The 25,493-nt window shown below is 47.0% G+C and overlaps 1 protein-coding gene across 2 annotated transcripts in view; it reads left to right on the top strand.

The window, feature by feature from the left end:
* The window catches only part of EPHB1 (EPH receptor B1), a gene marked incomplete at both ends in the record, with an annotated part of 441,334 nt that overhangs the window by 84,449 nt on the left and 331,392 nt on the right, over positions 1-25,493 (top strand). The gene's annotated exons all lie outside the window — the stretch shown is intronic.

Here is a 25,493-nt window from a genome sequence, read left to right as displayed (position 1 = left end):
ATTTTTTTTGTGGTACTGGGGTTCCTGGAAGCCCTTCTACCTCCGGGCTACACTCCCAGACCTATTTTTACATTTTCATTTTGGAAACAGGGTCTCCTAAGCCAGCGCGCGTGGCTGGCTTCGAACCTGCGTGATCCTCCTGTCTCCGCCTCCCAAGCGCGAGGATGACAAGCGTGCGCCACCACGCCCGGCTATTATTATTTTTTAAATTTGGACTAGGATCTTGCTAAGTTACCACGTACTGACCTTGTACCTGCAATCCCCTGTCTTGGCCTCCCAAGTGCTGAGATGGCAAGCATGTCCCACCATGCCCTGGCTCAGAAATTTGTATTGTCCACTTTTTAAATAGTAGCGACATATTTTTTAAAGCACTGTACACTGCCTGCTCCCTCGACTGTGGGCAGCGTTGGAATCGAGGGCCACTTGGTTCCTGGTCTAGCCAGGGCCTGGCCGGGATCACCTAATGAGGCTCCTGGGTTGAGCACCTGTGAGCGTGCCAGCATTCTCTGCTCCTAGTCAGAAAGCATGGGGATCACTGCTGGAGTTCAGACATAGTTTAGACACATTCTTCTCTTTGTTTTGTTTTGTTTTTGTTGAACCCGGTGGCATTCTACCTCTGAGTTGCACCCCCGGCCCTTTAAAAAATTTTCTCATTTTTTAAAACAGGGTCTTGCTAAGTTTCTGAGGGTTTTGCTAAATTGCTGAGGCTGACCTCGGACTTGCGATCCTCCTGTCTTAATCTCCCAAGTGCTGTGATTACAAACCCGTACCTACACACCCAGCTTTCTCTTTCTTCTTGAGAATGTTCACTGGGATGTTCCCAACACGTAGGTTGTGCTGGTGAGAGTGGTTGCTTGCTGGCCTTGGTGCCTACAGCCTCTTTCCAAGCTCAGGAGAGGCTCCTTCTCTCCTTCCTCATGGTTGTCTGACTTGGGTAACCAGAAGGCAAAGCTCTGCATTCCTTCTGAGGTGCTGTCCAGAGTTGGGTTCCTGGCATCCTTAGGATGCCCAGTGATCAGCCTCTCATGGTACATTGCTGGCATTCAGAATCTCCAGGGAATGGAAGCCCAGACTGCCCCGTTTTACAAGACAAGAAAGCCAAGCGGTTCAGACTCCAGGGCATGTGGCTCTGTGGGATTCTGGGGGGAAGTAAAGCGTTGTTCCTGATCTCTTTCCATTGCAATGAGCCCAGAGCAGCTGACCTGCCCGCCTGCTATCCCACCAGGACTTTGTGTTGGCGGGCAGAGAGAGCAGAAGGCCAGCTGGGAGGGGGAGTTCGGGCAGATGGAGGCATGGTTGGCAATGGAGACAGGCGTGTGTGGGCAGTATGGCAAAGGCTCGGCCAGAGTGCCCCATGCAAGGCAGGCACACTCAGGGAACTGCAGGAGGGGCTGATGGCCTTTAGGGGCCCCAGGGAGGTCAGGGCAGCATGGCACTGCAGACCCTCCACCCTACGCCCTTGCACTAGCGCTGCCAATCACAGGCAAGTGGCTCAGCACCTCAGAGCTTTAGTTTCTGCGTCTGTAAAATGTGGATAATAACTACCTCTCAGGGTGGTGATGAGCTAATGTTTGTAAGCGAGCTGGAAACACCATAGATCGTTGGACCTAAGTGAGATGATTGTTATGTTTACCTATTTTTATTCCACTTCTCAAGTGCTTATATATATTTTTTTCTTTCAGGCCTTTAAAGCGAAATTTTAAAAGACAGATAAATGGAAGAGGTCAGGGAGGAGAGCACAGGGCCCCTTGTTATCCCTCGCAAGGCAAGAAACGGTTGCTTCTGCTCCTAAGCAACTTCCCAGCACCCAGTCTTGTCCCCTGAGCCACCCTCGACACAGCCTCCAGAAAGAGCCTTCTAAACTGCACACTTTCCTCTTGGTCTTGTTTTACAATCTTTGTTTTCCAAGAGGTGTGCGGTGAGCTCCGGGCCAGATCTGGAGCTGAACTCAGAGATGGTGGGCACAGTCCCGGCTTTGATTGTGTGGTCTAGGGCTCCTCCGCCCCTGCAGGGCATGGCTCTCCAGTCTCTGGGGCTGCCTCGTTTTCCTCCGCCCCTTCCTCACCCACCCTTGGCACTGATTGGCTGGTGGTGTTCTTAGGCCACGCCCCCTCCTCACGGGCCCTGTCCAAGATGCTCTCTCTTCTAACTCCATCTCTCTTCATTTGCCAGCCTCTGCTCCCGCCTTCATGACCCAGCTTTTACAACGTTGCAAGTGCTGGAAAGCCAACTCCACGGAACTTATAAAAGAGCAAGCTGGGCGTGGTGGGCGCACGCTTGTAATCCCAGCATTTGGGAGGCTGAGACAGGAGGATCGCGGTTCCCGGACAGCCTCAGCTCCTTAGTGAGGCCCTTTGCAACTCAGTGAGACCCTGTTTCAAAATAAATAATAAAAAATAGGTCTGTGGCTCGGAAGTAGAATGCCCCTGGTTTCATCCCCAGGACTGGGGGGGTGGGGGTGGGGGTGGGGGATATACCAAGAAAGAGCAATTGGGAGGATTGCAGGTTCAGAGCCAGCCTCAGCAACCTAGCGAAGGCCTCTCTTCAACCTAGTGAGACCCTGTTTCAAAATCAAGAATATGATAGAGCTGGGGTGAAGCTCAGATGTAGACTGCCCCTGGTGCCACAAAAAGGGGGGAATTAGGGATCCACAGAACTGAAAAGTGACATGTTTTCTGACATTCTGGATCCAGGTGTTCAGATAATACCTGGCCCCTCTCTCCCTTTTCTCTCTGCTCTCTTCTCAGTAGAATTCCTTCTTAGACAGCCCCCGAGGTAGGAGCAGTGACAGCTGCCCAGAAGTTCAGGCTTAAAATGTGGACAGTGCAGGTCTCCACAGCAGGGTCAACAGAAGGCTGTAGGCAGAGGCGTGGTCGGGTGGCTTGGGCTGTGTGGACATTGGTTGTTTCTGGAGCGGTGGGGTAGAATGAGGGCAAGTGTTTGGGGCAGCTTGGGAAGGGTATGAGCCTGGCTGAGTCACATGGCCCCAAGGAGGGTGCAATTTGACCAGAGCAGAATCACGGTACTTGTACTAAAGAGAGGGACCATGAATTTCTGACTAGCAGAACAGCAGGTTCTGACCCACTTTCCCTAATGGTTCCTGCCACCCCACTGGGGTTTATATACTTCCCATGTGCCTTATGGTTCTTGTCACAGTGGGGTGAAGTTTTACTCCTCCACCTGGGTCCCATTCAGCTCTGAATCTTTACTTACTGAGTGCATTCAGAATCATCAAAAGGAGCACATTCTCAGCCTCAAGATCTGGAGGTTGTGGTCCTGGCAATGGGCATAGACCCTTGCTGGTCATACCAGCCCAGGTCCTGAGGGTTCTAGGGTTAGGTAAGACCTAGCACTCGGGTACTCTACTCTTTTGTGTGCTGAGAAAGTCATATTATGGACAGGATATCTGGAGAATCCAAGCTTCAGATGGGCACACAGCCCAGCAAAGAGAGTGATGCATGGTTCAATATTGTAGGAACTGGTCCCTTCCTGAAGCCAGCCCCACAGTCCCCCTAGCAGGGCCACCCCTGGAGCTGTTCTTTCCTTTTTAAGCAACTCCCTTTGTCCTCTCTAACCCTTGGTTCTCCAGACTCAGTTGTTACTCCGTCCTCTATGGTGGTTTGCTGAACACACCAATGTCACCAATCTCTTTCAGGACTAACTCCTGAAACAGGATCATCATCTGTCAGGACATAGACTGCAAGAAAATTGCTACTGATAATAAAAAATGTAGGCCTGTAAATACTTTACTGTTTTTACAAATGATGGGGTTTCAAGATTATCCCTCCTCTGTCATTCACAGGTGCTTCCGTGGGTGGGAGAGAAGAGGGTATCATGTGCGGTGGCGGCTTATGCCCACAGTGCAGCCCCAGTGCCTGTGGGCTCTGGGGAGGCTGTGCCAGTCCTGTCAATGCTACCCATTATGGCAGAGAGCCAGGCAGGATTTGCCACTCTAGAATTTCAGCAATAGGAGTCCTCCCACGCTGAGCCCTTGGTGCCACCACTGCTACCTGGCTGCTGGCTTCTGGGTGAAATCAGGGTGAATCCCACGCCTTCCCCAGGTAGGGGGCTGAGAGAAGGGTGGCTGCTCCCCTCTGTCCGCCAGCCTGCTCTTCCTCGGCACGGATATTACCTACCGCTAGGCTTCCCAGCAATGGTGGGCGCTACACGCAAAGGACGCCACATGTCCTTAGCTCTTCTCACCCGAGCTAAGGACAGCTTTGGGTGCCCAGGCGAGAGCTTCCTGGGAGAAATGTCTGGACCCTGTCTCCTTTGAGCTTTCTGGGAGATATTTGTATATCATGAATTAAGAACAATTTTCAGGCTGTTCTTCAAGCAATTTCTTAAGAAAATGGCTCAGGCGAAATTAGCTATTCTGAATTATTCATTTGCCTTCTCCAGAACCTAAATTTGCTCTTCCCTTAATGGAGAATTAGCCAGATGTGGGGCAGGGAGAGCTGGCAGCTCGTATTAAAGTCACTAAAGAACCAAACAAGGCTAGAAACCCTTTGGATGAAAAAGTGTCTTCTTCTGCCAACTGTGTTGATGGAACAGGTTGGAGATGGAGTCATCGCCATCCCCCGATAGAGAGAGGTGGGCTCCATGTTTAGTGTCTGGGGATATCTGCAGGGCCACAGGATTGAGCTCTTGGGGACAGAAATCTCTCTGCTGTGACTTCCTCTGGCTTCCAGAGAGCTGGTGAGATGGGAAGATTTGGTTTCTTCATGACCACGGCAATTATAGAGCCAGGCAGTTTTCTAGACAGGAGTCCAGATGTTCAGGACTGAAGGGATCAGCTGCGCGTGATGGCACATGCTTGTAATCTTAGTATCTGGGAGGCTGAGACAGGAGGATTGCACGTTCACAGCTAGCCTCAGCAACTTAGCAAGACCCTGTTTCAAAACAAAACAAAAAATGAAATAGACCCAGAGATCATCTCAGACTTGAATGAAAAAAGTAAAGGTCTTAGTCTTATTCCTTTATACCTATGCTGAGTTTATTTCCCTCTTCTTTCTTACCCATGGCCTCTAGCTCAGAGGTGAACAGAACCCTTGTGGGGCCAAACACTATTCTCTAGTCTGAACTGCCCGCGGGCAGCTGGCCAGATGGTAAGCAGGAACCAAAGGGTGACAAGGATGTTGTTCTCCAGCTGTTGGAGGGCACGTGGAAGGGCCTGAGCCTGTGGTACTGACAGGCCTGGCTCTTTGTCCCCTGGGGTTCTGTGGAAGGGTGTGGCTTTAGACACCTTGTAAGAGTTTAGAAGGCCCTGGCAGCTTTGGTGAGCACACCATCAGAGCTGGCTTGGCCACTCTCAGAGGGCACCAGCTGGGTGATACCTGAGGGGGGGAGGCTGGTTCTGCTCTTCTCTCCTCCATCCCTCTTGTCCCTGTCCTGAAGGGGTCCTTAGGGCAAGTTATTGGTGGTGGCTAGTGTCTACCCAAGCTGAGGTTTCTTCCTAGAAATCTCTGTAGCCTTATATAGTGCCAAAAGGTGGTATTGAGGGTCCATCACTTGGGAGCATATGGCCAAACAGCTAGGCCTCTATCTTTACTGAGCCAGAGTTCACCTTTCTGGGCTACCCTCGGAGCACCCAGCCAATGCTTGGACAGCTTACTCAGGTGTTGTAGACCCTTGGTTTCTCACAGGACAGATGCTGATGACAATCTCTGCTATGTCCCCACATGAAGTGAGGTTGGGCATTCTGGAATTGGGCTTCTGGGTCCTTCTTTCAAAAGTGAAGGGATAGCATTGCATATTCAGGAGATGACAGAGTAGTGTGAAAATTAGATGGCCAAGAGTTCTGAGCTACAGGTAAGGAAGTAAAATCACTCCCCACAGGAACAGCGCCACTGCCACACCTACTCTGGCTGGTCAAGGATAACAAAAGGACCTTGATCAAAAACATTTGAGCACTCTGTTCCAGTTGGGGGTTCTGAGTAGACAAGCCTTTGCTAGCCGTGAGAAAATCCTCTGCCAGCAGTGGCCTCAGTCTTGGTACCAACATCCTCAAAGCAGGTAATAGCATCTCTCAGGGAGGTAGATGGTTTAAAGGCTCTATGGGAGAGTCAGGTGTGTGTGTGTGTGTGTGTGTGTGTGTGTGTGTGTGTGTGTGTGTATTTCATGTCTGGATACATATAATGCATGTAGGAGAATGTTACATGAAACATGTTTGGTAGGATGGGCAAATGGGTGTGTGCAGGCAGATAGAATCAGGGAATTTCCAGAAAGGAGAAACTACCAAGGGGCAAAATGCAGTCTCCAGGATGACTTGAAATCAAGGCACCATAGCTGATGCTGGATGAGGTGAACTTCTTTCCAGAACAGCTTCACTTGCAGCCCCACCTGCCATCTCAGACTGACTTGCTAGCAGAGACGGATGGCTGCCCATCCATGGCACCAGTGAGAAGGGCTGCCCTTCTGAAGGGATCTTTCTTTATAAAAATGCAAGACCTATCAGAGAAGAATCTTGACAAAAGAATGCTAATTGGTTCATGTACTTCAACAGACATCCTCACCAGAGTCGTAAATAAATGAATAACCAAAAGGAAGGAAGAACCTCTTAAATAAGCCAGCCCTTCAACACAAGCCTGGATCTTATTTTTAATCCCTGGAATTCTTGACTTTTTGAAAAGAGCTTGACTTGGCAGCCACAGAAGAAAATGTGTGAGTGACTGCTACAACATCTGACTGTGGCTTGGCACCGTTTCCAATCAGAGATGCTGGAGCAAATGGAAATAAGAGTTCACGGAGGGTTAATAAAGCTTTATTGCAAAAACCAAACAAAGAATTCATGGAATGAAATGATAATGGGGAGCTGTCCAACAATATTCTTTGGGATGCATCCAAGACTGTAATCAGAGGCAAGCTAATTCAGTACTAATTCCAGGGGAAAAATGGGGGGGGGAATGGATAATTAGAAAAGAAAATGGAAACACTAGAGGAATCATATAAACATAAATTAGGTCCCAAAATACTGACACAATTAATCACAGCCAGGGGTGAATCAAACCTCATCCTACCAGGAAGAATTGAGTATTTCATAAAGTATACAAAAGAGGGGTGAACCAGGAGGCATGCAACCAGCTATAACTAAAAAAAAAGACCACTTGTCAGAAATTAACAACCAAAATGCAAGAGAGAAATAACATCTTCATTAACCAGTGGGGATGAAATGAACTCAGAAAATACAACAAATGTTCATATTCCTCAAAGCCCAATCTCCTGCTATTGAAATTACAGCCATAACTTTCAAAAATCTTTTTTATTTTTCCTCTCTCAGGAACAGAATGATTCATTGTATATGAAAAAGAGGAGCGAACAGAGGAAATAATTAAAGCTATAAAAAATTCCCAATTATAAAACACCAGAGTCCAGATGGCTATAACATAGCTTCACTATAAAGAATCAACTTGGGGGTGGGGGGCGGCTTCTCTAAAATGACAGGGATGGAAACCTGAAGAAGGATGCTCTGTAAGGACATGTCCTTTCTCCTGCAATTAGGGTTTCTTAGGACCGGAAGAGAATAGGCAAGATTCCCTGTTTTTCTCATCCCAATGTGTTGATACTCCACTCTGAGAAAGAGAGACAAGCCATAGTCTTCTTAGAAAGCAGAAACTGGAATCACATCCCAAGAGGAACAGTTGAAAAATGAGAACAGGTTGGAGATGAGCGACTTCAGAGGCAGGCAAGAGTTATCATAAGAACAAGGGCGCCCCAATAGAAAATTTGCACCAAGTTTGATTTGAACTCGGGCTGTTCAAAGATGAAATGTCCTGTCATGGTGAAGTCGTGAGCATTCCATCCCAAATCAAGCTACACAGACTTTTGGGAAGAAGTATTGAGGAGGATTAAAGCACTGAATTAGAATGGTCCTATTTAATCCTCGGTTTTAGGATTCTGTGACTGCTGCAAGGCTAAACTTTCCCAGAAAGATTAAGTGATGTATTGAAATTTTTTTCTGGAGGAGGAGAGAGCTAGCTTTTCAACAACTGGCCCTCATAGCTATTAGAATGTCAAGTACATGGTCTCACTTGGAAAGAGGAATTGGGGTGGGGGCTGGACAGTGGGCTCATTTTCTGTTCTAAGACTGAACTTCTTGGATGTAGGTTATTGTGGAGCCTCAGGAACAGCTTCCAGCAGGGCAGAGACACTCAGAGAGCAGGTGTTCTGCTCTGCCCTGAAGACAAGAGTTGGGGGAATTAGAGCGTCCTTAGTTACCTTCCCAATGCTGGGCACTGTACTCAGTGCATTTCTTGCCTTGTCTCATGGCAATTCTGAGTTATGAACTCTTTCCCTCAGTAGAAGAGATGCAGATATGTAGCCACTATGAATTTAAATGACCTGATAGGTGGCAGAGGGGCTGGGATTTGAACCTAGGTAGTCTGTTCTAGAACTGGGTGCCAAGTTCTATCCTGGCCTCCATCCTTCAGGCTGGAGATACCAGGATGGAGATGCTCTCCTGTTGGATTAAGTTGCAATGTGAGATGCCACTTGCTGAGTCTCTGGGTCAAGGCTTGGGGTTTGAAGTTTTTCTCTGGGTAGCGAACAGCTGGAGAAATTTTGAATCCAGAAGGATCATGATTCCAGTCCTTCATTAAGCCTTACAGAAGCCTTTTTGTATGCATATGCTTATTACAAATAAATGACCATACGCTTCCTTTTAACTCTTTGAAAATACCTGCTTGAAGCCCAAACTGCTCTGTTGTTGTTTGTGGGGACCAAAGAGTTCATTTGATCAGGGGTGGTCTTTTAGAGAGAACTGGGAGGGGGGGGTTCTAATTAGTTGGCATTCAAAGACTGAGCAAGCAGCAGATGTGGTTCTGTTAGTTTAAGAAAATATAAAATAATTAGCGTAAACAAGCAACGGGGTATGGTTTGATAATACCATTTTCTTTCCAGAGGCATCAATGACCCCAAATCTCAATGCCCTTGGCTCATCTGTGTCTTTGAATTTTAAGAGGCTGAGGTACAGAGCCCAATGGAAAATTGGAAAGAAAGTTCCTCCCATTGTGGGTTGAGCTGTACTGTACTCACACCTGACAATTGTGAGCACAGGGGAGGCACTCTACCTGGGAACCCAAATTGAGCAATCTGCCTATGTAGACCTGGTGTTAGCACCCACTGCCAGCCAATCAGCAAGCATTTATGAAATTCTATGCCATGAAAGAAACACATTTGCATAGAATTCCATAAATGCTTGCTGATTGGCTGGCAGGGGATACAATGGCTCCTGTACTGCAGGTCTTAATGGATGGGCTTTGTTTGGAATTTCCAGGTAATTGAACTAAACTGTTTTTGGATTCTGAGGCTGGAGGTGTGGCTCGGTGGTAAAGCACTTGCTTAGGATATATGAGGCCCTGGATTTAATCTCTAGCATTGCAAAACAGAAAACAAAAATTTTGGAATCAAATGGTGCAGAGAATTAGTTCCCTCTGTTTTTCAGAAATGTAGAGGAAAGCATGACCATGCTGAAGGGTACAGCAGATATATTGAAAAGGCCTAAAGAGAGTATCGAGAGATGGGCATCTGAGGCCGGAAATGCATTAGACGGGATTGATGAAAGACAAGGAAGGCATTGTAAAAAAAAAAAAAAAAAAAAAGACTGGACTTGAAGACAGAGCAGCAGAAACATTCCACAATGAAACATAGAGAGAAAAATGATTGGAGAACAGTGGACAGAGCGTCAGTGAGCTCTTGGCAGTTTTAGAAACGACCTGAATGTTATGAGTATGATGTTAGGAAGTTCAAGCAACAGACAACATTTGGAATGAAAAGTGATGGCTTTGCTTCCCAGGCTGTGCCCTGTTTATTTCCTGGGTGATCATATTCTTTCTCAGATAGCATATTCTTGGTACCATATCCTTCCTCAAATCTGCCCATAGCCATCTATTTGAGAGCAATCCTAGGCTCAGGGACTGCCATCAACAGGCAACAGTCAGATCATTTTCTCTGGTCCCAGAACTCTAGGATTCCCTAACCAAGGTTCCTGATGTGGCCTCCAAGGAACTTTGTGGATAATAACTGATATTATGAGAAAGAAGGGCTCCATGGTTCAGAAAGTTTTGGAAGTCTTGGGACAAGAAACCAGACCGTATCGTTATTGATGGTGTAACAGAGCTTCCAACCCTGGCGAAGGAAAAAGCAAGTGGTATTTCCCCACTTTCTTTGACCAGGGAAGTCATCCAAGGAAGGGGGTCCAGTCACTGCTGCTGCAGCTAAGATCAGGTCTTTGAAAGTATAGGAGGCAGCAGTGACTGGATCAGAGACTGAGCCAAATCCCAGAGTGCTGAGAAGGAGCCACATTGGAGGCTCATTTCACACGTGGTTTGGTAGCCTAGGGAGCTGAGTGTTGGTTAAAGAGTTAGTTAATTAAAAAAAGAAAAGAAGTTCCCAGGAGAAAAGGAGTCACTCTGTAGCAGGTGAAATTAGAGAAAAATAAAAGATGAAGTATGAGGAGGCGAGCTCTGCCCCTGGGGTTCAGCGGAAGGTACTGGGGATAGAATCCAGGGGCATTCTATCTCTGAGCTACACCCCATGCCCTATTTTTTATTTTGTATTTTGAAACAGGGTCTCACTGAGTTGCAAAGGACCTCACTAAGTAGCTGAGTCTGTTCAAGAACAGTGATCCTCCTGTCTCAGCCTCCCAAATGTTGGGATTACAAGCGTGCGCCACCACACCTGGCTTTATCTTTTTCTTTTGAAACAGGGTTTCGCTAGGTTGCTAAGAGTCTCGCTAAGTTGCTGAGGTTGACTGCAAACCCGCAATCCTTCTTTCTTGGCCTCCCAATACTGGATTACAGGTGTGTGCCACCATGCCCCGCTCCTTGGGGGCCATTATTATAACCATGTACCACACTGGGTTCAGGATGAAGGACATCCAGGAGGAGAATGACATTTGCATAGGAAAGAGCAGAAAGTATTTATTTTCATTTATATCTTTTGATGCTTGCTAGCTCAAAGGACACCAAAACCCAGCTCGTTATAAATCTGAATAATGAAAAGTGGTTGTTTGGGGAATGACGATAAAGGAAACTCAAGCTTTTGCTGTTTTAACCCTGCAGGACGAACCATTTTGTAAGTTCATAAAAACTTGAAGATGAATGAGACCCTATCCATAAAGTATTTAGAGGTCCTGGGAAGTGGAGAACTATATCAGTATTAGAGTCATCATCAAACAGCTATCCAAATGCCATTCATGAGAAGAGAGCTCATATTTCCCACCTGGAAGAATTATCTTTGGTTTGCAGGGTGCTCTCAGTGTGAATGTTTATTGATCAACTTCACCCACTCGTTTTGAAAAGGAGAGGGGAGAAGTTTTCCAACTTAGGGATTGAATGAATGGGTTTGTCCCCAGGAAGGACTTCAACTCCTTTTCTCAGGGGATCTCAGGGTCAGGGTGTGTATGTGGCAGTTTCAGTCTCTTGATGTGGCTCTCCCTGCCCTTGAGGACAGCCATCAAGGGTAGGGGGCCAGCTCAGCAGGGACATCCTTTCTGTGGAGGGGGAAGGCATGTCCAGCTGAGAAACAGCACAGTGCACAGATGACAGATGACTGATATTGAAACCTAGCTGCTGCCTTCACCTGGCAGGTCCCTCATTGAGCTCCAAGCTGTCAGGAGAGGGGCTTGGGGCATCTAAGGATTGGCAGCAAGAGCTATTTTATGGTCCGATAAACCATAACCCTAGTCTCTTCTATAGAAAGATACTCCTTCCTTTCTGTAAGTAAATAAAGTCTATCTCTCTGGAGGGTCACTCTTACCCACACAACAGTAGATATTTGGATGGTACCATGCATTGGGTAATATACTGGAAATGGAGACATGAAAATGGCCAACGTGGGCAAGATCTCTGCTCTCCTGGAGCTTCTTCAAAGTCTTCAAAGAAGTTCTTCTGCCTCCATGGTGAGCCACGTGGGGCTGTAGATCCGGATCCCGAGGTCCATCGGTCACCCCTTACCTTATTGCGAGGGCTACAGGGTTAAAACTGTGAGAAGCACCAGTGTACAGCAACGATTGTGTCAGGACAAGTAGGTGCCCTCTGGAAAAAGAGATAATAGGGATATTTCTCAACTTTATATTTTTATTCCATTAACCAGCCACTATTTATGCCAGTACCACACAGTTTTTACGAGCTATGGCATGATAATGTGTTGTAATATCTGGTAGGACTTGATGCCTCTTATTTTTCTCTTTTGAGAAAATTTTGCTGGTTATTCATGCTTATTTAATTTTACACTAAAATGATTTAACTGTGTTTTAGACCTCCAAAAAGCATAAATAATAATGCAACCTTCACAAAAGGGATGTAGAAATGTGCTATAAACACCGATCTACCAACCACTCAGCTGAAATGTCCCCAATATCTTGTACAAATGGCAGGGTAAGTCCCAATTACCTCTCCTCAGTCCTGTCCCTCCTCCCACCACGGTGGCTACTGAATTTGGTGTTTTGTGTTTCCATACATTTTATACACATTTAATGCTTGTCTACCTGGGCCTAAACAAAACAGCAACCTAGACGTGCTCCTCTGAGTCGCCCCACCTGCCCTCAGTTCAGTATTACAACTGAGAGATTCATCCACGCTGTGCATGCCATGCTAGCATATTATTGCCACACCCGTGGGGCATTTTGTTGCACAAAAAAATCACACGTTATTAATTTTCTTATTGATGAGCATTTAACTTGTGCATAACTTTCTGCTGTAAAGAATATTTCTACTGAGCCGGGCATGGTGGTGCATGCTTGTAATCCCCACGCTTGGGAGGTGGAGACAGGAGGATTACGCTGGTTCAAAGCCAGCCTTGCTGGCTTAAGAGACCCTGTTTCCAAATAAAAATAGGTCTGAGAGTGTAGCCCAGAGGTAGAAGGGTTTCCAGGAACCCCAGTACCACACACAAAAAAGTTACTGTTTGTTCCCCTTTCTACATTTCTTTTTTTCTTTCCTTTTTTTTGTGGTACTGGGGATCGAATCCTGTGGCATTCTACCTCAAATGTATTTTATTTTTTATTTTGAAACAGGGTCTCACTAGTGCTGAGGGTAGCCTTGAACCTGTGATCTTCTTATCTCAGCCTCCCAAGTACTGGGATTGTACACATGAACCACCATGTCCAGCTCCACTTTCTACATTTCTGAGAACTTCTTCTGACTTTCTTGAGTCTGTCCCTAGGGATGGAATTACTTATTCACAGGATGCACTTTTGTTCAGTCCCCCCAACCCCAGCTAAGGCCAAACTGTTCTTTGGATGGATACATCTGTTTGTTTATTTCTGTTTGAACTTCAGAATTAGCTTGACTTATTTTCTAATGAATATATAAATAAATAACACTTTTATTGGCTTCAATTTACAGATCAACTTAGGAAGAATTAACTTTATGATGTTTAGATTTCTTAGCCAAGGAAATGGATCTTATCTTTTCTCTTATTAAGTATATATCGAATTATTTTGTCTTTATGTTGCTGTTATAAGTGGAGCTTCCATTATATTCTCAACTGGCTGTTTTTGTAATTATAAAACCATTGCTTTCTATATATTACTTCAATTGCCTGTCCTTTAACTGTTTAGAACAGATTGTCATTTGATTGTCTTGGGTTTGCCAGGTGTATGATTATATTACCTAGAAATGTTGACCATGTTTGCTTACTCCTTTCCAATTTATACATCTAATTTCCTAGGCTAATTTGCCTACTGCTCTAAAAATGCTAAATAATAATAGTAAAATGTGACTTTTCTCTTTTGCTTCTAATTTTTATGGGAAAAAGTCTGATTATTTTCCCATTAACCATTTTGGATATAAGGGGGGGGGAGAGAGAGAGAGAGAGAGAGAGAGAGAGAGAGAGAGAGAGAGAGAGAGAGAGAGAAGAGAAAGAAAAGGAGGAGGAGGACAGAAGAGAGATATTTCACCAAGGCAGAAAATATCAGTTCATTTTAATTTTATTATAGGCTCTTTTTTGAAAGAGCAAGAAGGATGTTGAACATTGTTAATTACCTTTTCAATGTCCATCGAGTTGCTTAGATAATACTTTGGATGTATTTAATATAGTTAATTATATTATGGATTCTTTAACATTGAACCATCCTTGACTTATAATAAACTCCTTGTCCAGTGTGTTGCTAGATTTTTCTGCCAATGATTTATTTAGAATATAAAATGATGACATTCAACACAGTGGGTCCAGAGGCTGGTGTGAGTGTTGGGAGCTATGTATGAACCACACCGGGAGGATCTGGGTATTAGAGTTCTCCTTAGTTTCATCGCTTATACTATGAACTGGATTTCTTCTCCATAATCCTGTCATAAAGCAGTATGCCATCTCAGACAGTATTCAGAGTCCTGGGGGAAATGGCCACGAACTATAGCCTCCTAATGTAGCCCATGCCACTCTTTTTTAGTCTGGCTTTTATGAGTATGTTTTGCAGAATGATGATGTGACTCTCCTTGTATAAGCAGCTCTTTTTTTCTACCTGTTCCTGCTCTTTTAACTTCGATAGAAGCACTTCTCTGTTTTCAAGCAGGTTTCTTGTGGGAATGGAATTTATAAGGCAGACATTTAGATCTGGGAGTGTATCTTTTCAGACAAGAATATTTTTAGTGGTAGTTGGAGTAGTCTGATTCATCCTGGTCCTAAAGCTTATTTATTCCTCAGTATACATTCCAAGGGTGTGGCTGTGGCAGTCCCAACCACAGCTACCCATCAGTCCTCGCAGTTCTTGTGATGGCAACATGGGCTCAGATCCAAGCTGTATTCATTTCTAGACATCCATTGTTCCTAATCTTGGTCCAGCAAAAGGGCAGTTGTTTCTTAGACTGGGCTGAGTACTTGTACAAGGGGTCCCAGTAACAGGTTAACTCTGTCTTAAGAAGAGGTCCCCAACTCTATTTGCATGAGAAAGGAGAACTATGAACATTCGCACAGGAGAAAGTAGCTGCCCATCAATCACTCCATAGGTGACCCCTCTGGAGAACAAAAGGCAGTTGGTTTTTTAAGTCAAGGGTTGGTAAGTTAGAGATTTCCAATAAATGGGGTCTCTCTTGGTAGGAGGCTTTTCTTTTTCTTTCTGATGGACAAATTAGGCTCCACTTTTATTTCTTTCTGACTCCAGGCATCTCTGTCGGTCCCTATTTGCTGGCTTTCCCTATCCCCTACCTTTTTATTCCCACTTTTCCAATTGGCTGCAGCTCTGCCCACCCCTCCCTCCCTCCATTCTATCTCTTGGTATGTAATTTGTTTGCAGTCAGGTTGTCTCTTTGATTTACTGGACCTCTTCTCGGCAGAATTATAATAAATGGATTGCTTTGCTGAGCCCTAGCTAGTTACACCATTTGCTTGGACCGGGTCAAGCCCCTCGCAAACAGAAGACGCGGGCAGCCTGCATGAAGGCACGTGCTCACACACACAATATCAGCTCTCTGCATCTTCTCCTGGCCAAATATAATGAAAAATCTCAAGCCATCCATTTGAGAACCAATTAAGTTACAAGAACATCGGATTGTCCACCTCCCCCGAGCTCAGCCCTGGGTGCCTCGGTGCCTCGGGGGGCCATAGAGATTCTCCTGATTACAGAATTAATTAGTATAATTAGCAAGTGTAGGCTTATACAACTTCCTTTCTGTTCTCATTGAGAATACTCAACTGTGCTAACTGCAGTGAGGAATGAGAATCTGTTCATCCATGTGCCGGAACCACCTCCAACAATGGTTTTCCTTTGTGCTGAGAATAAGATGGAAAGACAAGACAAAAGCCATAAGTCCAGATGAAGAAGAACCTTGACTCAGCCTAGGAGGCTCAGCCGCCCTGGCATCCCCCCTTAGCTTCAGTGCCAGCGCACAGAACCCCCGGCCAGTCCTTACATTCACCAACCCAGGAGCACTGCACCTTCTCAGACCTGCCAAGTCCCTGGCCCTCCCTCAAGGGCTCGGAACCATCTTTGTTTCTGCCTGACAAGCCCCATGCAGAGCCGCACCCTCTCCTTTATCAGCCTCTTCTACTCACTTCTGCAGTCTCAGCCTCAAAGCTACTCCAAGGAAGCCTCCCATCCTGAACTGTGAGCTACATACGGCTCCTGTTATCTGATTCATCCGCATGCTCTTAAACTTCTCTTCTGCACCTCATGCATGCGGGCTATGCCTGGCAGGATGTCTGTCTGTCTGTCTCTTCATATCTTAAGCTGCATGAGACACAGACTCCTGTCTGTTTATGGTGCCTCCGCCTTAGTACGATGCCCCACAGAGCAGGCACCTGTGGGCTGAACTGAGTGAGGGCAGCTGCATCTTTCTTTTTTTATTATTATTTTTTATTTTATTGGTGCACTATAGTCTCACATGTTGACAATGGCATTATTCACACAGTCCTTGGTGCCCCCCCCTTTCCCCTTTTCCCTCCCTCCCAATACTGAGTGTACAGGTTAACAGTGTTATATTTACATGTACACACATAGCTGCATGTAGCTCCTCTTCCTCCCCTCCCCTTCCTTTCTGGCTTTGCTGAGGTTTTTCCTTCATTATCTGGAGTCTCTCTGATATCCCTAATACTCCCTAGTTTGAGCATGTTAGAGAAAACACATGTCCCTTCTCTTTCTGTGCTTGGCTGATCTCACTTAACATAATGTTCTCCAGGTCTTTCCATCTTCTTGTAAACGACATGAATTCCATTGTGTGTATTTCCCATAATTTTGCAACCCATTCATCTGTTAATGGAGACCGAGGTTGGTTCCATATTTTGGCTATTGAGAATTGTGCTGCTATGAGCATGGGTATGCTTATGTTACTGTAGTTCTCTGATTTCAACCCCTTTGGAAAGATACCCAGGAGTGGTACGTTGCATCTTTCTTTAAGAAAGTGTTGGAAATGGTCTTTAATTTTCTTCCTCCATTTCCCGTCCCTCATTCTTGTGTATGTGTGTGGCCTGGTTTCTCTCCCTCCTTAACAAGAGGCGCCTCACAAAGGCGCCTGCCTTGGAGAACAGGGGCTACTCTTCTCTCACCTGGGGATGCCTGCCGTCCGGTGCACCTGGGCTCACTTAAGGCTCATTAAACTGAGTGGACGGCTTTGTACTCAGTGTCCTTGGGGTGCAGAGCCACCTGCCGGGGGCCCCGCCTGGGAGAACACTAGGGCTCTGTCCGTAAACTCTTGCTGCGGACTTTTCAGCCCTCACTCCTTAGGTCAGTGTTTAGGGAACTCTCCGGTCGTCAGAGGTAAGGACTCTGGCACATCCTCCTTGTGCTAGCACACCTCTCACCTGCAAAGGAGCAGTGAAGAGCCGAGGGCTTTGTTCCTGGAAAACGTCTCCTTTTGATGGTCTTATTCTCCACTCTGCTTTCTTCTTTTCTCTCCCTCCCTGGGAAGAAAGAGCAGTGGTGGTTACGCCAGGTTCTCTTCTTGCTGGAGTTCAGTAAACCCATAGCATCTGAGAATGGCGACAGACTCCAGCCCTCAGCTTCCACCCTGCAGTAGACTTCTCTCCCCCTCATGCCCAGCCAACTCTTCTGCTTTAGTAATCGGTCCTCTCGCTCCTGCAGATTTGCAGTTTTAAAAGGTGTTAGTTAAAAGAAATTCATGCAAAATGGGAGTCTGTCTTGGGGGAGCTCTGATGCCCTGTGCTCCCCCTGTCCACTTCCTCCCTGCCCTTTCCAGCTCAGCTCACTGTGAGTTGACACCTCCAGGTAACAGCCTCTCTCTTATCTCCTTGCTCTCCATTTGCTGTCTCACCAGTGGGTACCATGTAAATTCAGCATCTTGCCCAGGCACGGAGAATCAGGGTCCAGATGGACACAGGGGTGGTCTTGGAACCCAGTACAAAAGGAGAGAGAGGGAGGGAGGGAGGGAGGGAGGGAAGGAGAGAGAGAGAGAGAGAGAAGAGGAGAGGCTGTCCCTTAGCATGCATAGAAGCAAGATAAATTGGGAGGAATAATCTTTTACCAATGTATTTTTCCCCCACAAAGCAAACAAGAAAGCTCCAGCTTTGAAGTGGAAATTTTCCAGGCTTGGATAAAGCTGAAAGGTAAAACGTGGTGCTAGGACCTTTTGTGTGCAAAAGCAGGGTCTGAAAACATGTACTTTTCCCATTAAACGTGCTTACATATCTTTCTAGTACTCATGTAAGCAAGAGGGGATCCACTGTTCATGAACTCTGGGAGGAAAAATCCACCCGAATGTTAAGAACAGCTTAAGTTTCTATTCAAGTTCACACTGCCAGAGGAGGGAGGCTGATAACAGAGAAGGATGCCAGGTTTATCTTCCACATTTCGAAGGGATGGGCGGGGGTGGCAGATTTGGTACGATTCAAATCCAAATTGGAAAAAGTATGAGCCCCTTTTAGAAGGACATCCTCCACTTTTCTCTTTTAATGATAAGAAAATGTCCCTATCCTCAGCCTTTATCAGCCATCTTTGCAGCTGGCTTGAAGGAGAGGTGGGGGTTGGAGACAAGCAAGGACCCAGAATATTCTCTTTGATTCCTTCTCCAACTTTCTTCCATGTATCTGGTAGCAGGGAGTCGTGGCAGGGATCGCCAGGGAATTGAGAAAACAAAAACATGTATTTTTTTTTTTTTTGGCGGTACTGGGGATGGAACCCAGGGGCATTCTACCTCCCAGCTTCACCCCCAGTCCTATTTTTTTTATTCTTTATTTACAAACAGGTTCTCCCTGAGTTGTAAAGGGCCTCACTAAGTAGCTGAGGCTGACCGCGAACCGCGATCCTCCTGCCTCGGCTTCCCAAATGCTGGGATTACAAGCGTGCACCACCACCTCTGGCCAAACAGAAGCATTTTAATGTCACAGCAGGTCAGGTAGGACTGCATGTCAAGGTTAGGGGATACGCTCTAAGATGCATATGCTTTAAGACTCCATGTTGCTGTGGGCACACAGTTCCTCCGGGCCTCCTGCAGAAGTTATCTCAGGGAGGCGGACTCTGAGACATGCATTTTGTCTTCCAGCCAGCTCTCTCCAGTCTTGGCTCGCTCCCTCCAGACCCAGTGCACTGAATAGGGGGTGCCTCATCTGTACAAGAGTGGTGGGGGGGAGTGACTGCAAAAACTTCCTTATGGGGATTTTGAGGATTATCAGAAACATCAAGACCATTCCTGGACCATATTTGCCCAATAATAGTAGATCTTTTGGGCTGGTGGAATGACTGTTCTTATTATGACAAGCATTATTCCCACCCCCTGCTGGCGTGTCATGGGTGTCCTTTTCTCTTGCTGAATAACTTAATGGTCGATCTCCTCTGTCGAAGGCCAGCTCCTTCATGGATGGCCCACTGAGCTTGCTGGTCGCCATTGGAAATGCTAGTCCTCGGAGTGAATTTCTTCTATTTCATACTCTACCCGGAGGACTCTGCTTAGCAGGGCTAGTTCCCCAGGTTGTGAGGCTCAGAGGACAGCCCCACTGGTGCTGACTTGCTAGCCACAGATTTGGTGCTGACAGAGAGGGGCACTCTGAATGGCAAGCTAGCAGCTGAAGTTGTCAGGTTGTGGGGCCCCATGAGAGTCCTCTGCTGTTCTGGACTCCGAGAAACTGGCATCATTGGTGAAGGGCCAGCTCAGTATTGCAGCTGCCTCCTGGAACCAGGAGAAGCTCAAGGGGGCATTTCACCTGTCACTTGCTCCTTACATGGTACCTGCCTCGTCACCAGCAGGGCTGTGCAGATAGCCCCTGTGTTATGGTGCAGAGAGAGTGTCCCCAGCAAAGTGCATGTATTGGCCGTGCAGAAATGTTTGGAGGTGAAATAATTGAATCAGGAGGTATCTAATCTCATTAGTGGATAATTAATTGATGGGTTAATAATTTGAATGGATTTAATGGGTGGTAATAGAGGCAGGTAGGGAGAGACTGGAGGAAATAGGTCACTGGGAGCATGGCCTTGGGGATTACATGTGTCAGTTGCCCCCTCCCGTGTCTGTCTGTCTGTCTGTCTGTCTGTCTGTCTTTTCTCTCTCTCTCTCTCTGCTTCTGGCTCAAATAATATGAGAGTGCCATCTCTTCATGCACCCTGCTATCATTGCTCCTATTCATGCTTTGGAGTTGACATTTTGGGTACTTGGATCACAGTAGTGAGAATGCCGGCAGAGACACCCTGGTCCCTCTCATGACTGTATTTAAGTTGGGGAACCCCGGGCACATCCCATCTGTTACCGAAGGGCAGTTTTCTCCATGACTAGCTTATCATCTTGAGGATCCCAGGAGGTTCTATTCCTTTTATTTGTCCCAGGGAGCCTTGAGGGGTTGCATATCTATAAGTGGACCCTAACTGCCTGGGTCTATGGGCAATGTCTGTCCTGGGAAAGAGAGAGGAAAAAGAGCGGCTGCATGTGGGCCCAGGGGAGAGCCCGAGCAGGGACAGTGGCCACAGAACCCGAGGATGGCCGGTCACATGCAGGTCCTGTAAGGCGCTGCTCAGCCACAGGCGAGTTGGAAGTCCAGGGTCTGTCCTTTTCCTCTGCCCAGGATGCTTTCCCTGTGGGTGTTTCCAGACTCTGATCATACTGAGCTCAGAGTGGCATTGCCTCTGGGGGGCCTCCACCGCCCACCCACTCTGAAGTTGCCAGCACCGCTCATTCTTCTGCGCCATTGACTGACATCCTGAATAAATGATGGATAAATGGGCACATCTCCCTTGGGGCCCTTTCTTCCTCATCACAGACCCTCCTTCACATGGCTCGGAAACTCAGACAGGCTACAAAAGGAAGAAGGGGGTAGCTTTTGGACAGCAGCCCAAGTGGGCTGTGTTTGCAGCCCCCATAGGGAGACGTGTCTTTCTGCTCTGGTGCCTCTCAGTGCCAGGAGCAAGGCAGAGGCCTTCAAGCCCCATCCACAGGCAGCTTCTCTTCCCTTTGGGAGCCCGAGGCTGTGACCTCCTTGCATTTCACTGCTAACTATCCCCTTAGGTATGTGTGGCTTGGAGCCTCTCTGATTAATCCCTAGAAGGCAAATCAGTGTGGTCTCCTGGAGGCTGCGGGGTGGATGCAGTGAGGATTGGGACTGGGTGGAGGGTGGGCCTGAGGGGTGACTGCTCCTGGGCTGAGTGATTTTTAATCTCTGCTTGTCAAAGTCATGCCCAGCCCTAACACCCACCATCTCATGACTCCAGGTAACATCCTGTAAGTGGGCTTCATCAACAGCCCTATTTTCAGATGGAAAAGAAAAAAAGCACTTGATCCTGATTGGCAGAGTGGGGTGGGGAAGCTGAGCTCATGGCCTGAACCCAGGCCTGCCTCCGCCGGACTCCACTTTCTGCTGACCCCGTCGTCTAAAATCCGGCCCAGCTGGCCCAGCTTCAGCTTCTCTCTGCACTTGGTGACAAGCCAGCCCCGATGGTCCGGATTCTCTGGAGGCTCCAGAGACTCCAGGCAAGTGCCGGTGGCGTCTGCCCGCCAGCAGGTGATATGGGCCTCGGCACAATCTGTAGTTTGGAAGCGATCTTGTGTTTTCCCGGCGCCATCTGTGAGAGGAGAGCAGTGTCTGTACGGGGTCTGTTTTTGTATCGAGGAACGACGGCTGCTCAAGAAAGGCGATGTCTGTCCTCTCGTGTGTGGTGTGTGTCATTTCAGTTCCAAGTGGAGACGTTCCAGGCCTTCAGGGTGGGGAGCCAGCCCGCAGGGAGGCTCCGCTCCCAGGCCTGGGGGCACCTTGATGCCTTGTTTCCTTCCTTGCTGGGTGAGGTTATGCAGTGTGTTCCCCTGGGGAGCCTGGCCAGGCACCGAGCTCTGGTTCTGGGCTGTCTAGTGGGCCCTTGTGCGTCCACCAGGATGGTCAGGGAGCAGGTGAGCAGAGTCATGGTCCGGAGGCTGCCATATATCAGTTCTGGATTATCTTCCAATGGATGAGGAAAGCATACTTATTTTGTGCTCTCAACTTGTTTGCTTCTTCGGTGTATGGTGTGTGGGGTGGAGAAGAGAAGAGAGCTCAGAGTGCCCTTCACCACATCTGAGGGGCTCCCAGGACACTTCCCAGGGGCTAGGAGTACAACAGACATCATGGACTTCTGATGGACAGAGCTCGTCTTTGTCAGCATCTTCAGCTTCAGGGGATCGGGGGCTATGGAATGCTTCTGCTGAATGTTCTAGACAGACAGACAGACAGACAGAGAGAAAGAAAAAGGAGGAAGAGGAGGAAGGGGGAGAAGGAGGAGGAGGAGGAGGGATGGAGGGAAAAAGAGAAGAGGAGAGAGAGTGGTCCTAGCTGAGGCTGGTCTGCGGCACTCCTTCACTCTCATCAGTACAGCCAAACCCTCCACTGGCAGCTGGTTGACCTTCAAAACACCCAGTTCTCACGTGCTTAGACACCTTTGTCCTTGCCGTCCTCCTAACTACAATGAAACCTCCACACTTCTTTGGCCAGCACACTCCTACCCATGTGCTACACGCCAGTCAAGCCCTCCCATGTCCTCTTTCCTCTCCAGAAGGCAGAACAAACATCTTTCTAAAGACAGCGCTTATCACCAAGTTGGGTTCCTTTCTGTTTCCCACCATCCAAAACATGTTGCTTCTCGAGGAGAACAGATTTCCAGGTTGGGGGGGGGTTAGAAGCTATTTCAAGGTTCTGTCTACACCTGGTGAGTTTGTGGAGAAGTGTGGAGACGATGGATCCAGGGGTTCATTTCAGGACGGGCTTGGTTGGTCATGGGTATCGCTGCTACATAAGCTGATAAAACTACCCTTGGAGAATGGACTCTGGGGCTAGACAAAACCTTGGCCAGAATTGTGTGCTGGCTGCAGTATGTTCTAGGGCTTCTGGTTGCGTTTCAGTTTCCCCTTCTATAGAAAAGTGATTGATAAGCCTATTCCATAGGTTGCTGTGGGAGTCACGTGACGTGGTGCAGGTGAAGCCCACGGCCGGTATTCATACTTGGTGGCTGAAGTAGAGGTCACCCTGGTTGAGGAGCTGAGGCCTTTGGGAGCATCTTTAGACCTCCCCGTGGGCCTACAGCACATGTGCTTATTGCCTATGCAATCGTTGTGAGTAGCCCGATAGAAGTGTTTCCCTAAGACGGATTTTGAATCCAGCAGGGGCAGAGTCAAAGTGGTAGTTAGAGAAGACCATGATGATGGCGGTGAGTGTGTGGGTGGATGGAGGGAAGGACCTTGAGCCTGAGAAACCAGGCTATTTCAAGCATGCATCTGATGTAACAAGTCTGCAGGCTCCCAGGATGTCATGGGGCCTCTTCCTCCAAACCTCCTGCTTGGACTAAAGGTCCAAGGTAGAGGCCAACTTCAGCAGAAAGATGGGTAGGAACATACAGGAATATGATGGCAAGGAGCAGCCAGGAAAATGATGGCAAGTGTGTGTGGGCTGTGTGTTTGTGTGTGGGTGTGGTTGTGTGTGTAAAGTGGGCATGGATGTATGTGTGGTTGTGAATGTGTTTGCATATGTGCTGGAAGGACACAGCTCACTGACATATTTCTATCTTCACATAGCTTATATTTGCATGGGGGAAGAATAATGTTAATGAAATCATTGTTCAGAAGCATAGTGATTGGTCTAATGAGAAATTGGTTTTTTATCTTATAAATTTAATGAACATAATTTAAATATTTTTATATAGATAAAGTAAATATGTCCACATTTTTATTCTTTAACATAGCCACAATACTATTATCACATTTTTTAAAAAAAAAACCTACTAATAGGGATTCTGTAAGAGTTCACACAAGTATATTATTTATACATGGAGACTTGAGTAAGGAATTTTTTTCAAAGTCAGCCTGTCTGCCTGCCTTCCTGTCTTCCTTCCTTCCTTCCTTCCTTCCTTCCTTCCTTCCTTCCTGTACTGGTGACTAAACCCAGGGGCATTCTACCTCCAAGCTATACTCCCACATCCCCAGCCTATTTTTATTTTTTACTTTGGAACAGAGTCTCGCTAAGTTGCTGGGGGTCTTGCTATGTTGCTGAGTCTGGCCTTGAATCTGTGATTCTTCTGTCTTAGCCTCCCAAATCCTGAAATTACAGGCATGTACCACCATGCTCAGATAAAGCTTTGTTTTTTTATCTTATCATAAATTTAATGAACATAATTTAAATATTTTTACATAGATAAGTATGTCCACATTTTCCTTCTTTAACATAGCCACAATACTATTATCACCTATTTTTTTAAACCCACTAATCCATTAGTATTATCAAATATTCAGACAGTGTTTAGGTTCTCCAGCACTTATCATAAAAGTTTCTCCAGTTGATTTATTTAAATCAGAACCCAAACAAGATCTACCTGTGAACTGGGTCGATTTATCCCTCACATCTTTTTTAACCCATAGGTTCCCTACCCTCCCTAGTGTTTTTCTGTGATTTGTTGATTAAACCATGTCATGTGTCCTAAGTAGCTTCCCAGAGTCTGGGTTTTGCAGATTGTGTCCCTTGTTTTGGTGTTAGGTGGCTTACTCCTTGGTATATCCCATAAGCCGAGAGATAGCTCTGAAAGCCTGAACAGGTTTGGTTTGACAAGGATTCCCCAGAGGTATCTCACCTGCTGGTTTGGCAGCCATGGGTGGGTGTCCTAGGTGGGGAAAACCTGACATTGGTAGCAGAACCTAACTGAAGCCAAAGACATGCAGGAGGAGAGAGAGGGGAAGAGGATGAGGTGTCAGGGCAGAGGGAGCCGTGGGGTAAAATTTGGATGTGAGAGAGGCCGTGTGGGCTGGAGGCCAGTTCTGAGGAGCAAGGGGATGCTATGTCAGGGAAGGGGTGCATGGGCAGCAGGGGCGAGATGGAGCTGTAGGACCTCAGACAGACGCCTTAACCCCTATAAACCCCACCTCCGAAGTAAACGCACTGCGTGCACCTCCCCCTGAAAAGAAGGCTGGAGATTAAAAGAGAGGGTGGATAAGACACCCTTAACACGAGTTAGGAATAGGCACCGAGCCACAGCTGTTATTGGTGCCTCTGCTGAGAGTGCGAGCGCGGAGGGGGAGGGGTGAGGAGCTTTGGAGTTCCCGTGAGACCCTCAGGAAGCTGTTGAGAGCTTCGGCGTGAGAGACAGACTTAATGGGATTTGCATGTTAGGAGGCCTGATCTAAAATTTTTAGGATTTGCATTTTAGATGGAGGATGGATTTGAGAGTTGCAAGAAAGGGGTGAGACATAGTTAAGAGGCTGGAGCAGGTGTCCAGGAGAGAGGCGCTGCAGCCTGCGTGGGGTCATGGTGTACCCATGAAGATCAGTGGACTTATTAGGATAGAGAGAAAACACTTGGAAGAGGTGTAGACAGAGAGGTGAGAGAGGGGAGCCAGGAGGAGGTCTCCAAACCCCCAGGATCCCAGGACAGGCACCAGCCTTATTAATTGTATATTTATATATTTTATTGACTACATGCATGCGAGGCTGTGCTAATGTATTCTGCGTATCTCAATATAGGCAGTAAAACAGAATTATTAAAAATCAGATAAAAATGGAATAAACAGTATTTTAGAATATCTTGCGATGATTAAAATGGCTTCTTAATCTCGTTAGCGGGCACGGCAAGGCAAAATATACACTCAAGGAGGAACTCATCATTAACGG

This window comes from Muscardinus avellanarius, assembly GCF_963383645.1.
Source record: "Muscardinus avellanarius genome assembly, chromosome: 5".
NCBI lineage: Eukaryota > Metazoa > Chordata > Mammalia > Rodentia > Gliridae > Muscardinus > Muscardinus avellanarius.
The sequence above is the reverse complement of the archived record's forward strand: the minus strand, read 5'-3'. Positions and strand labels throughout refer to the sequence as shown.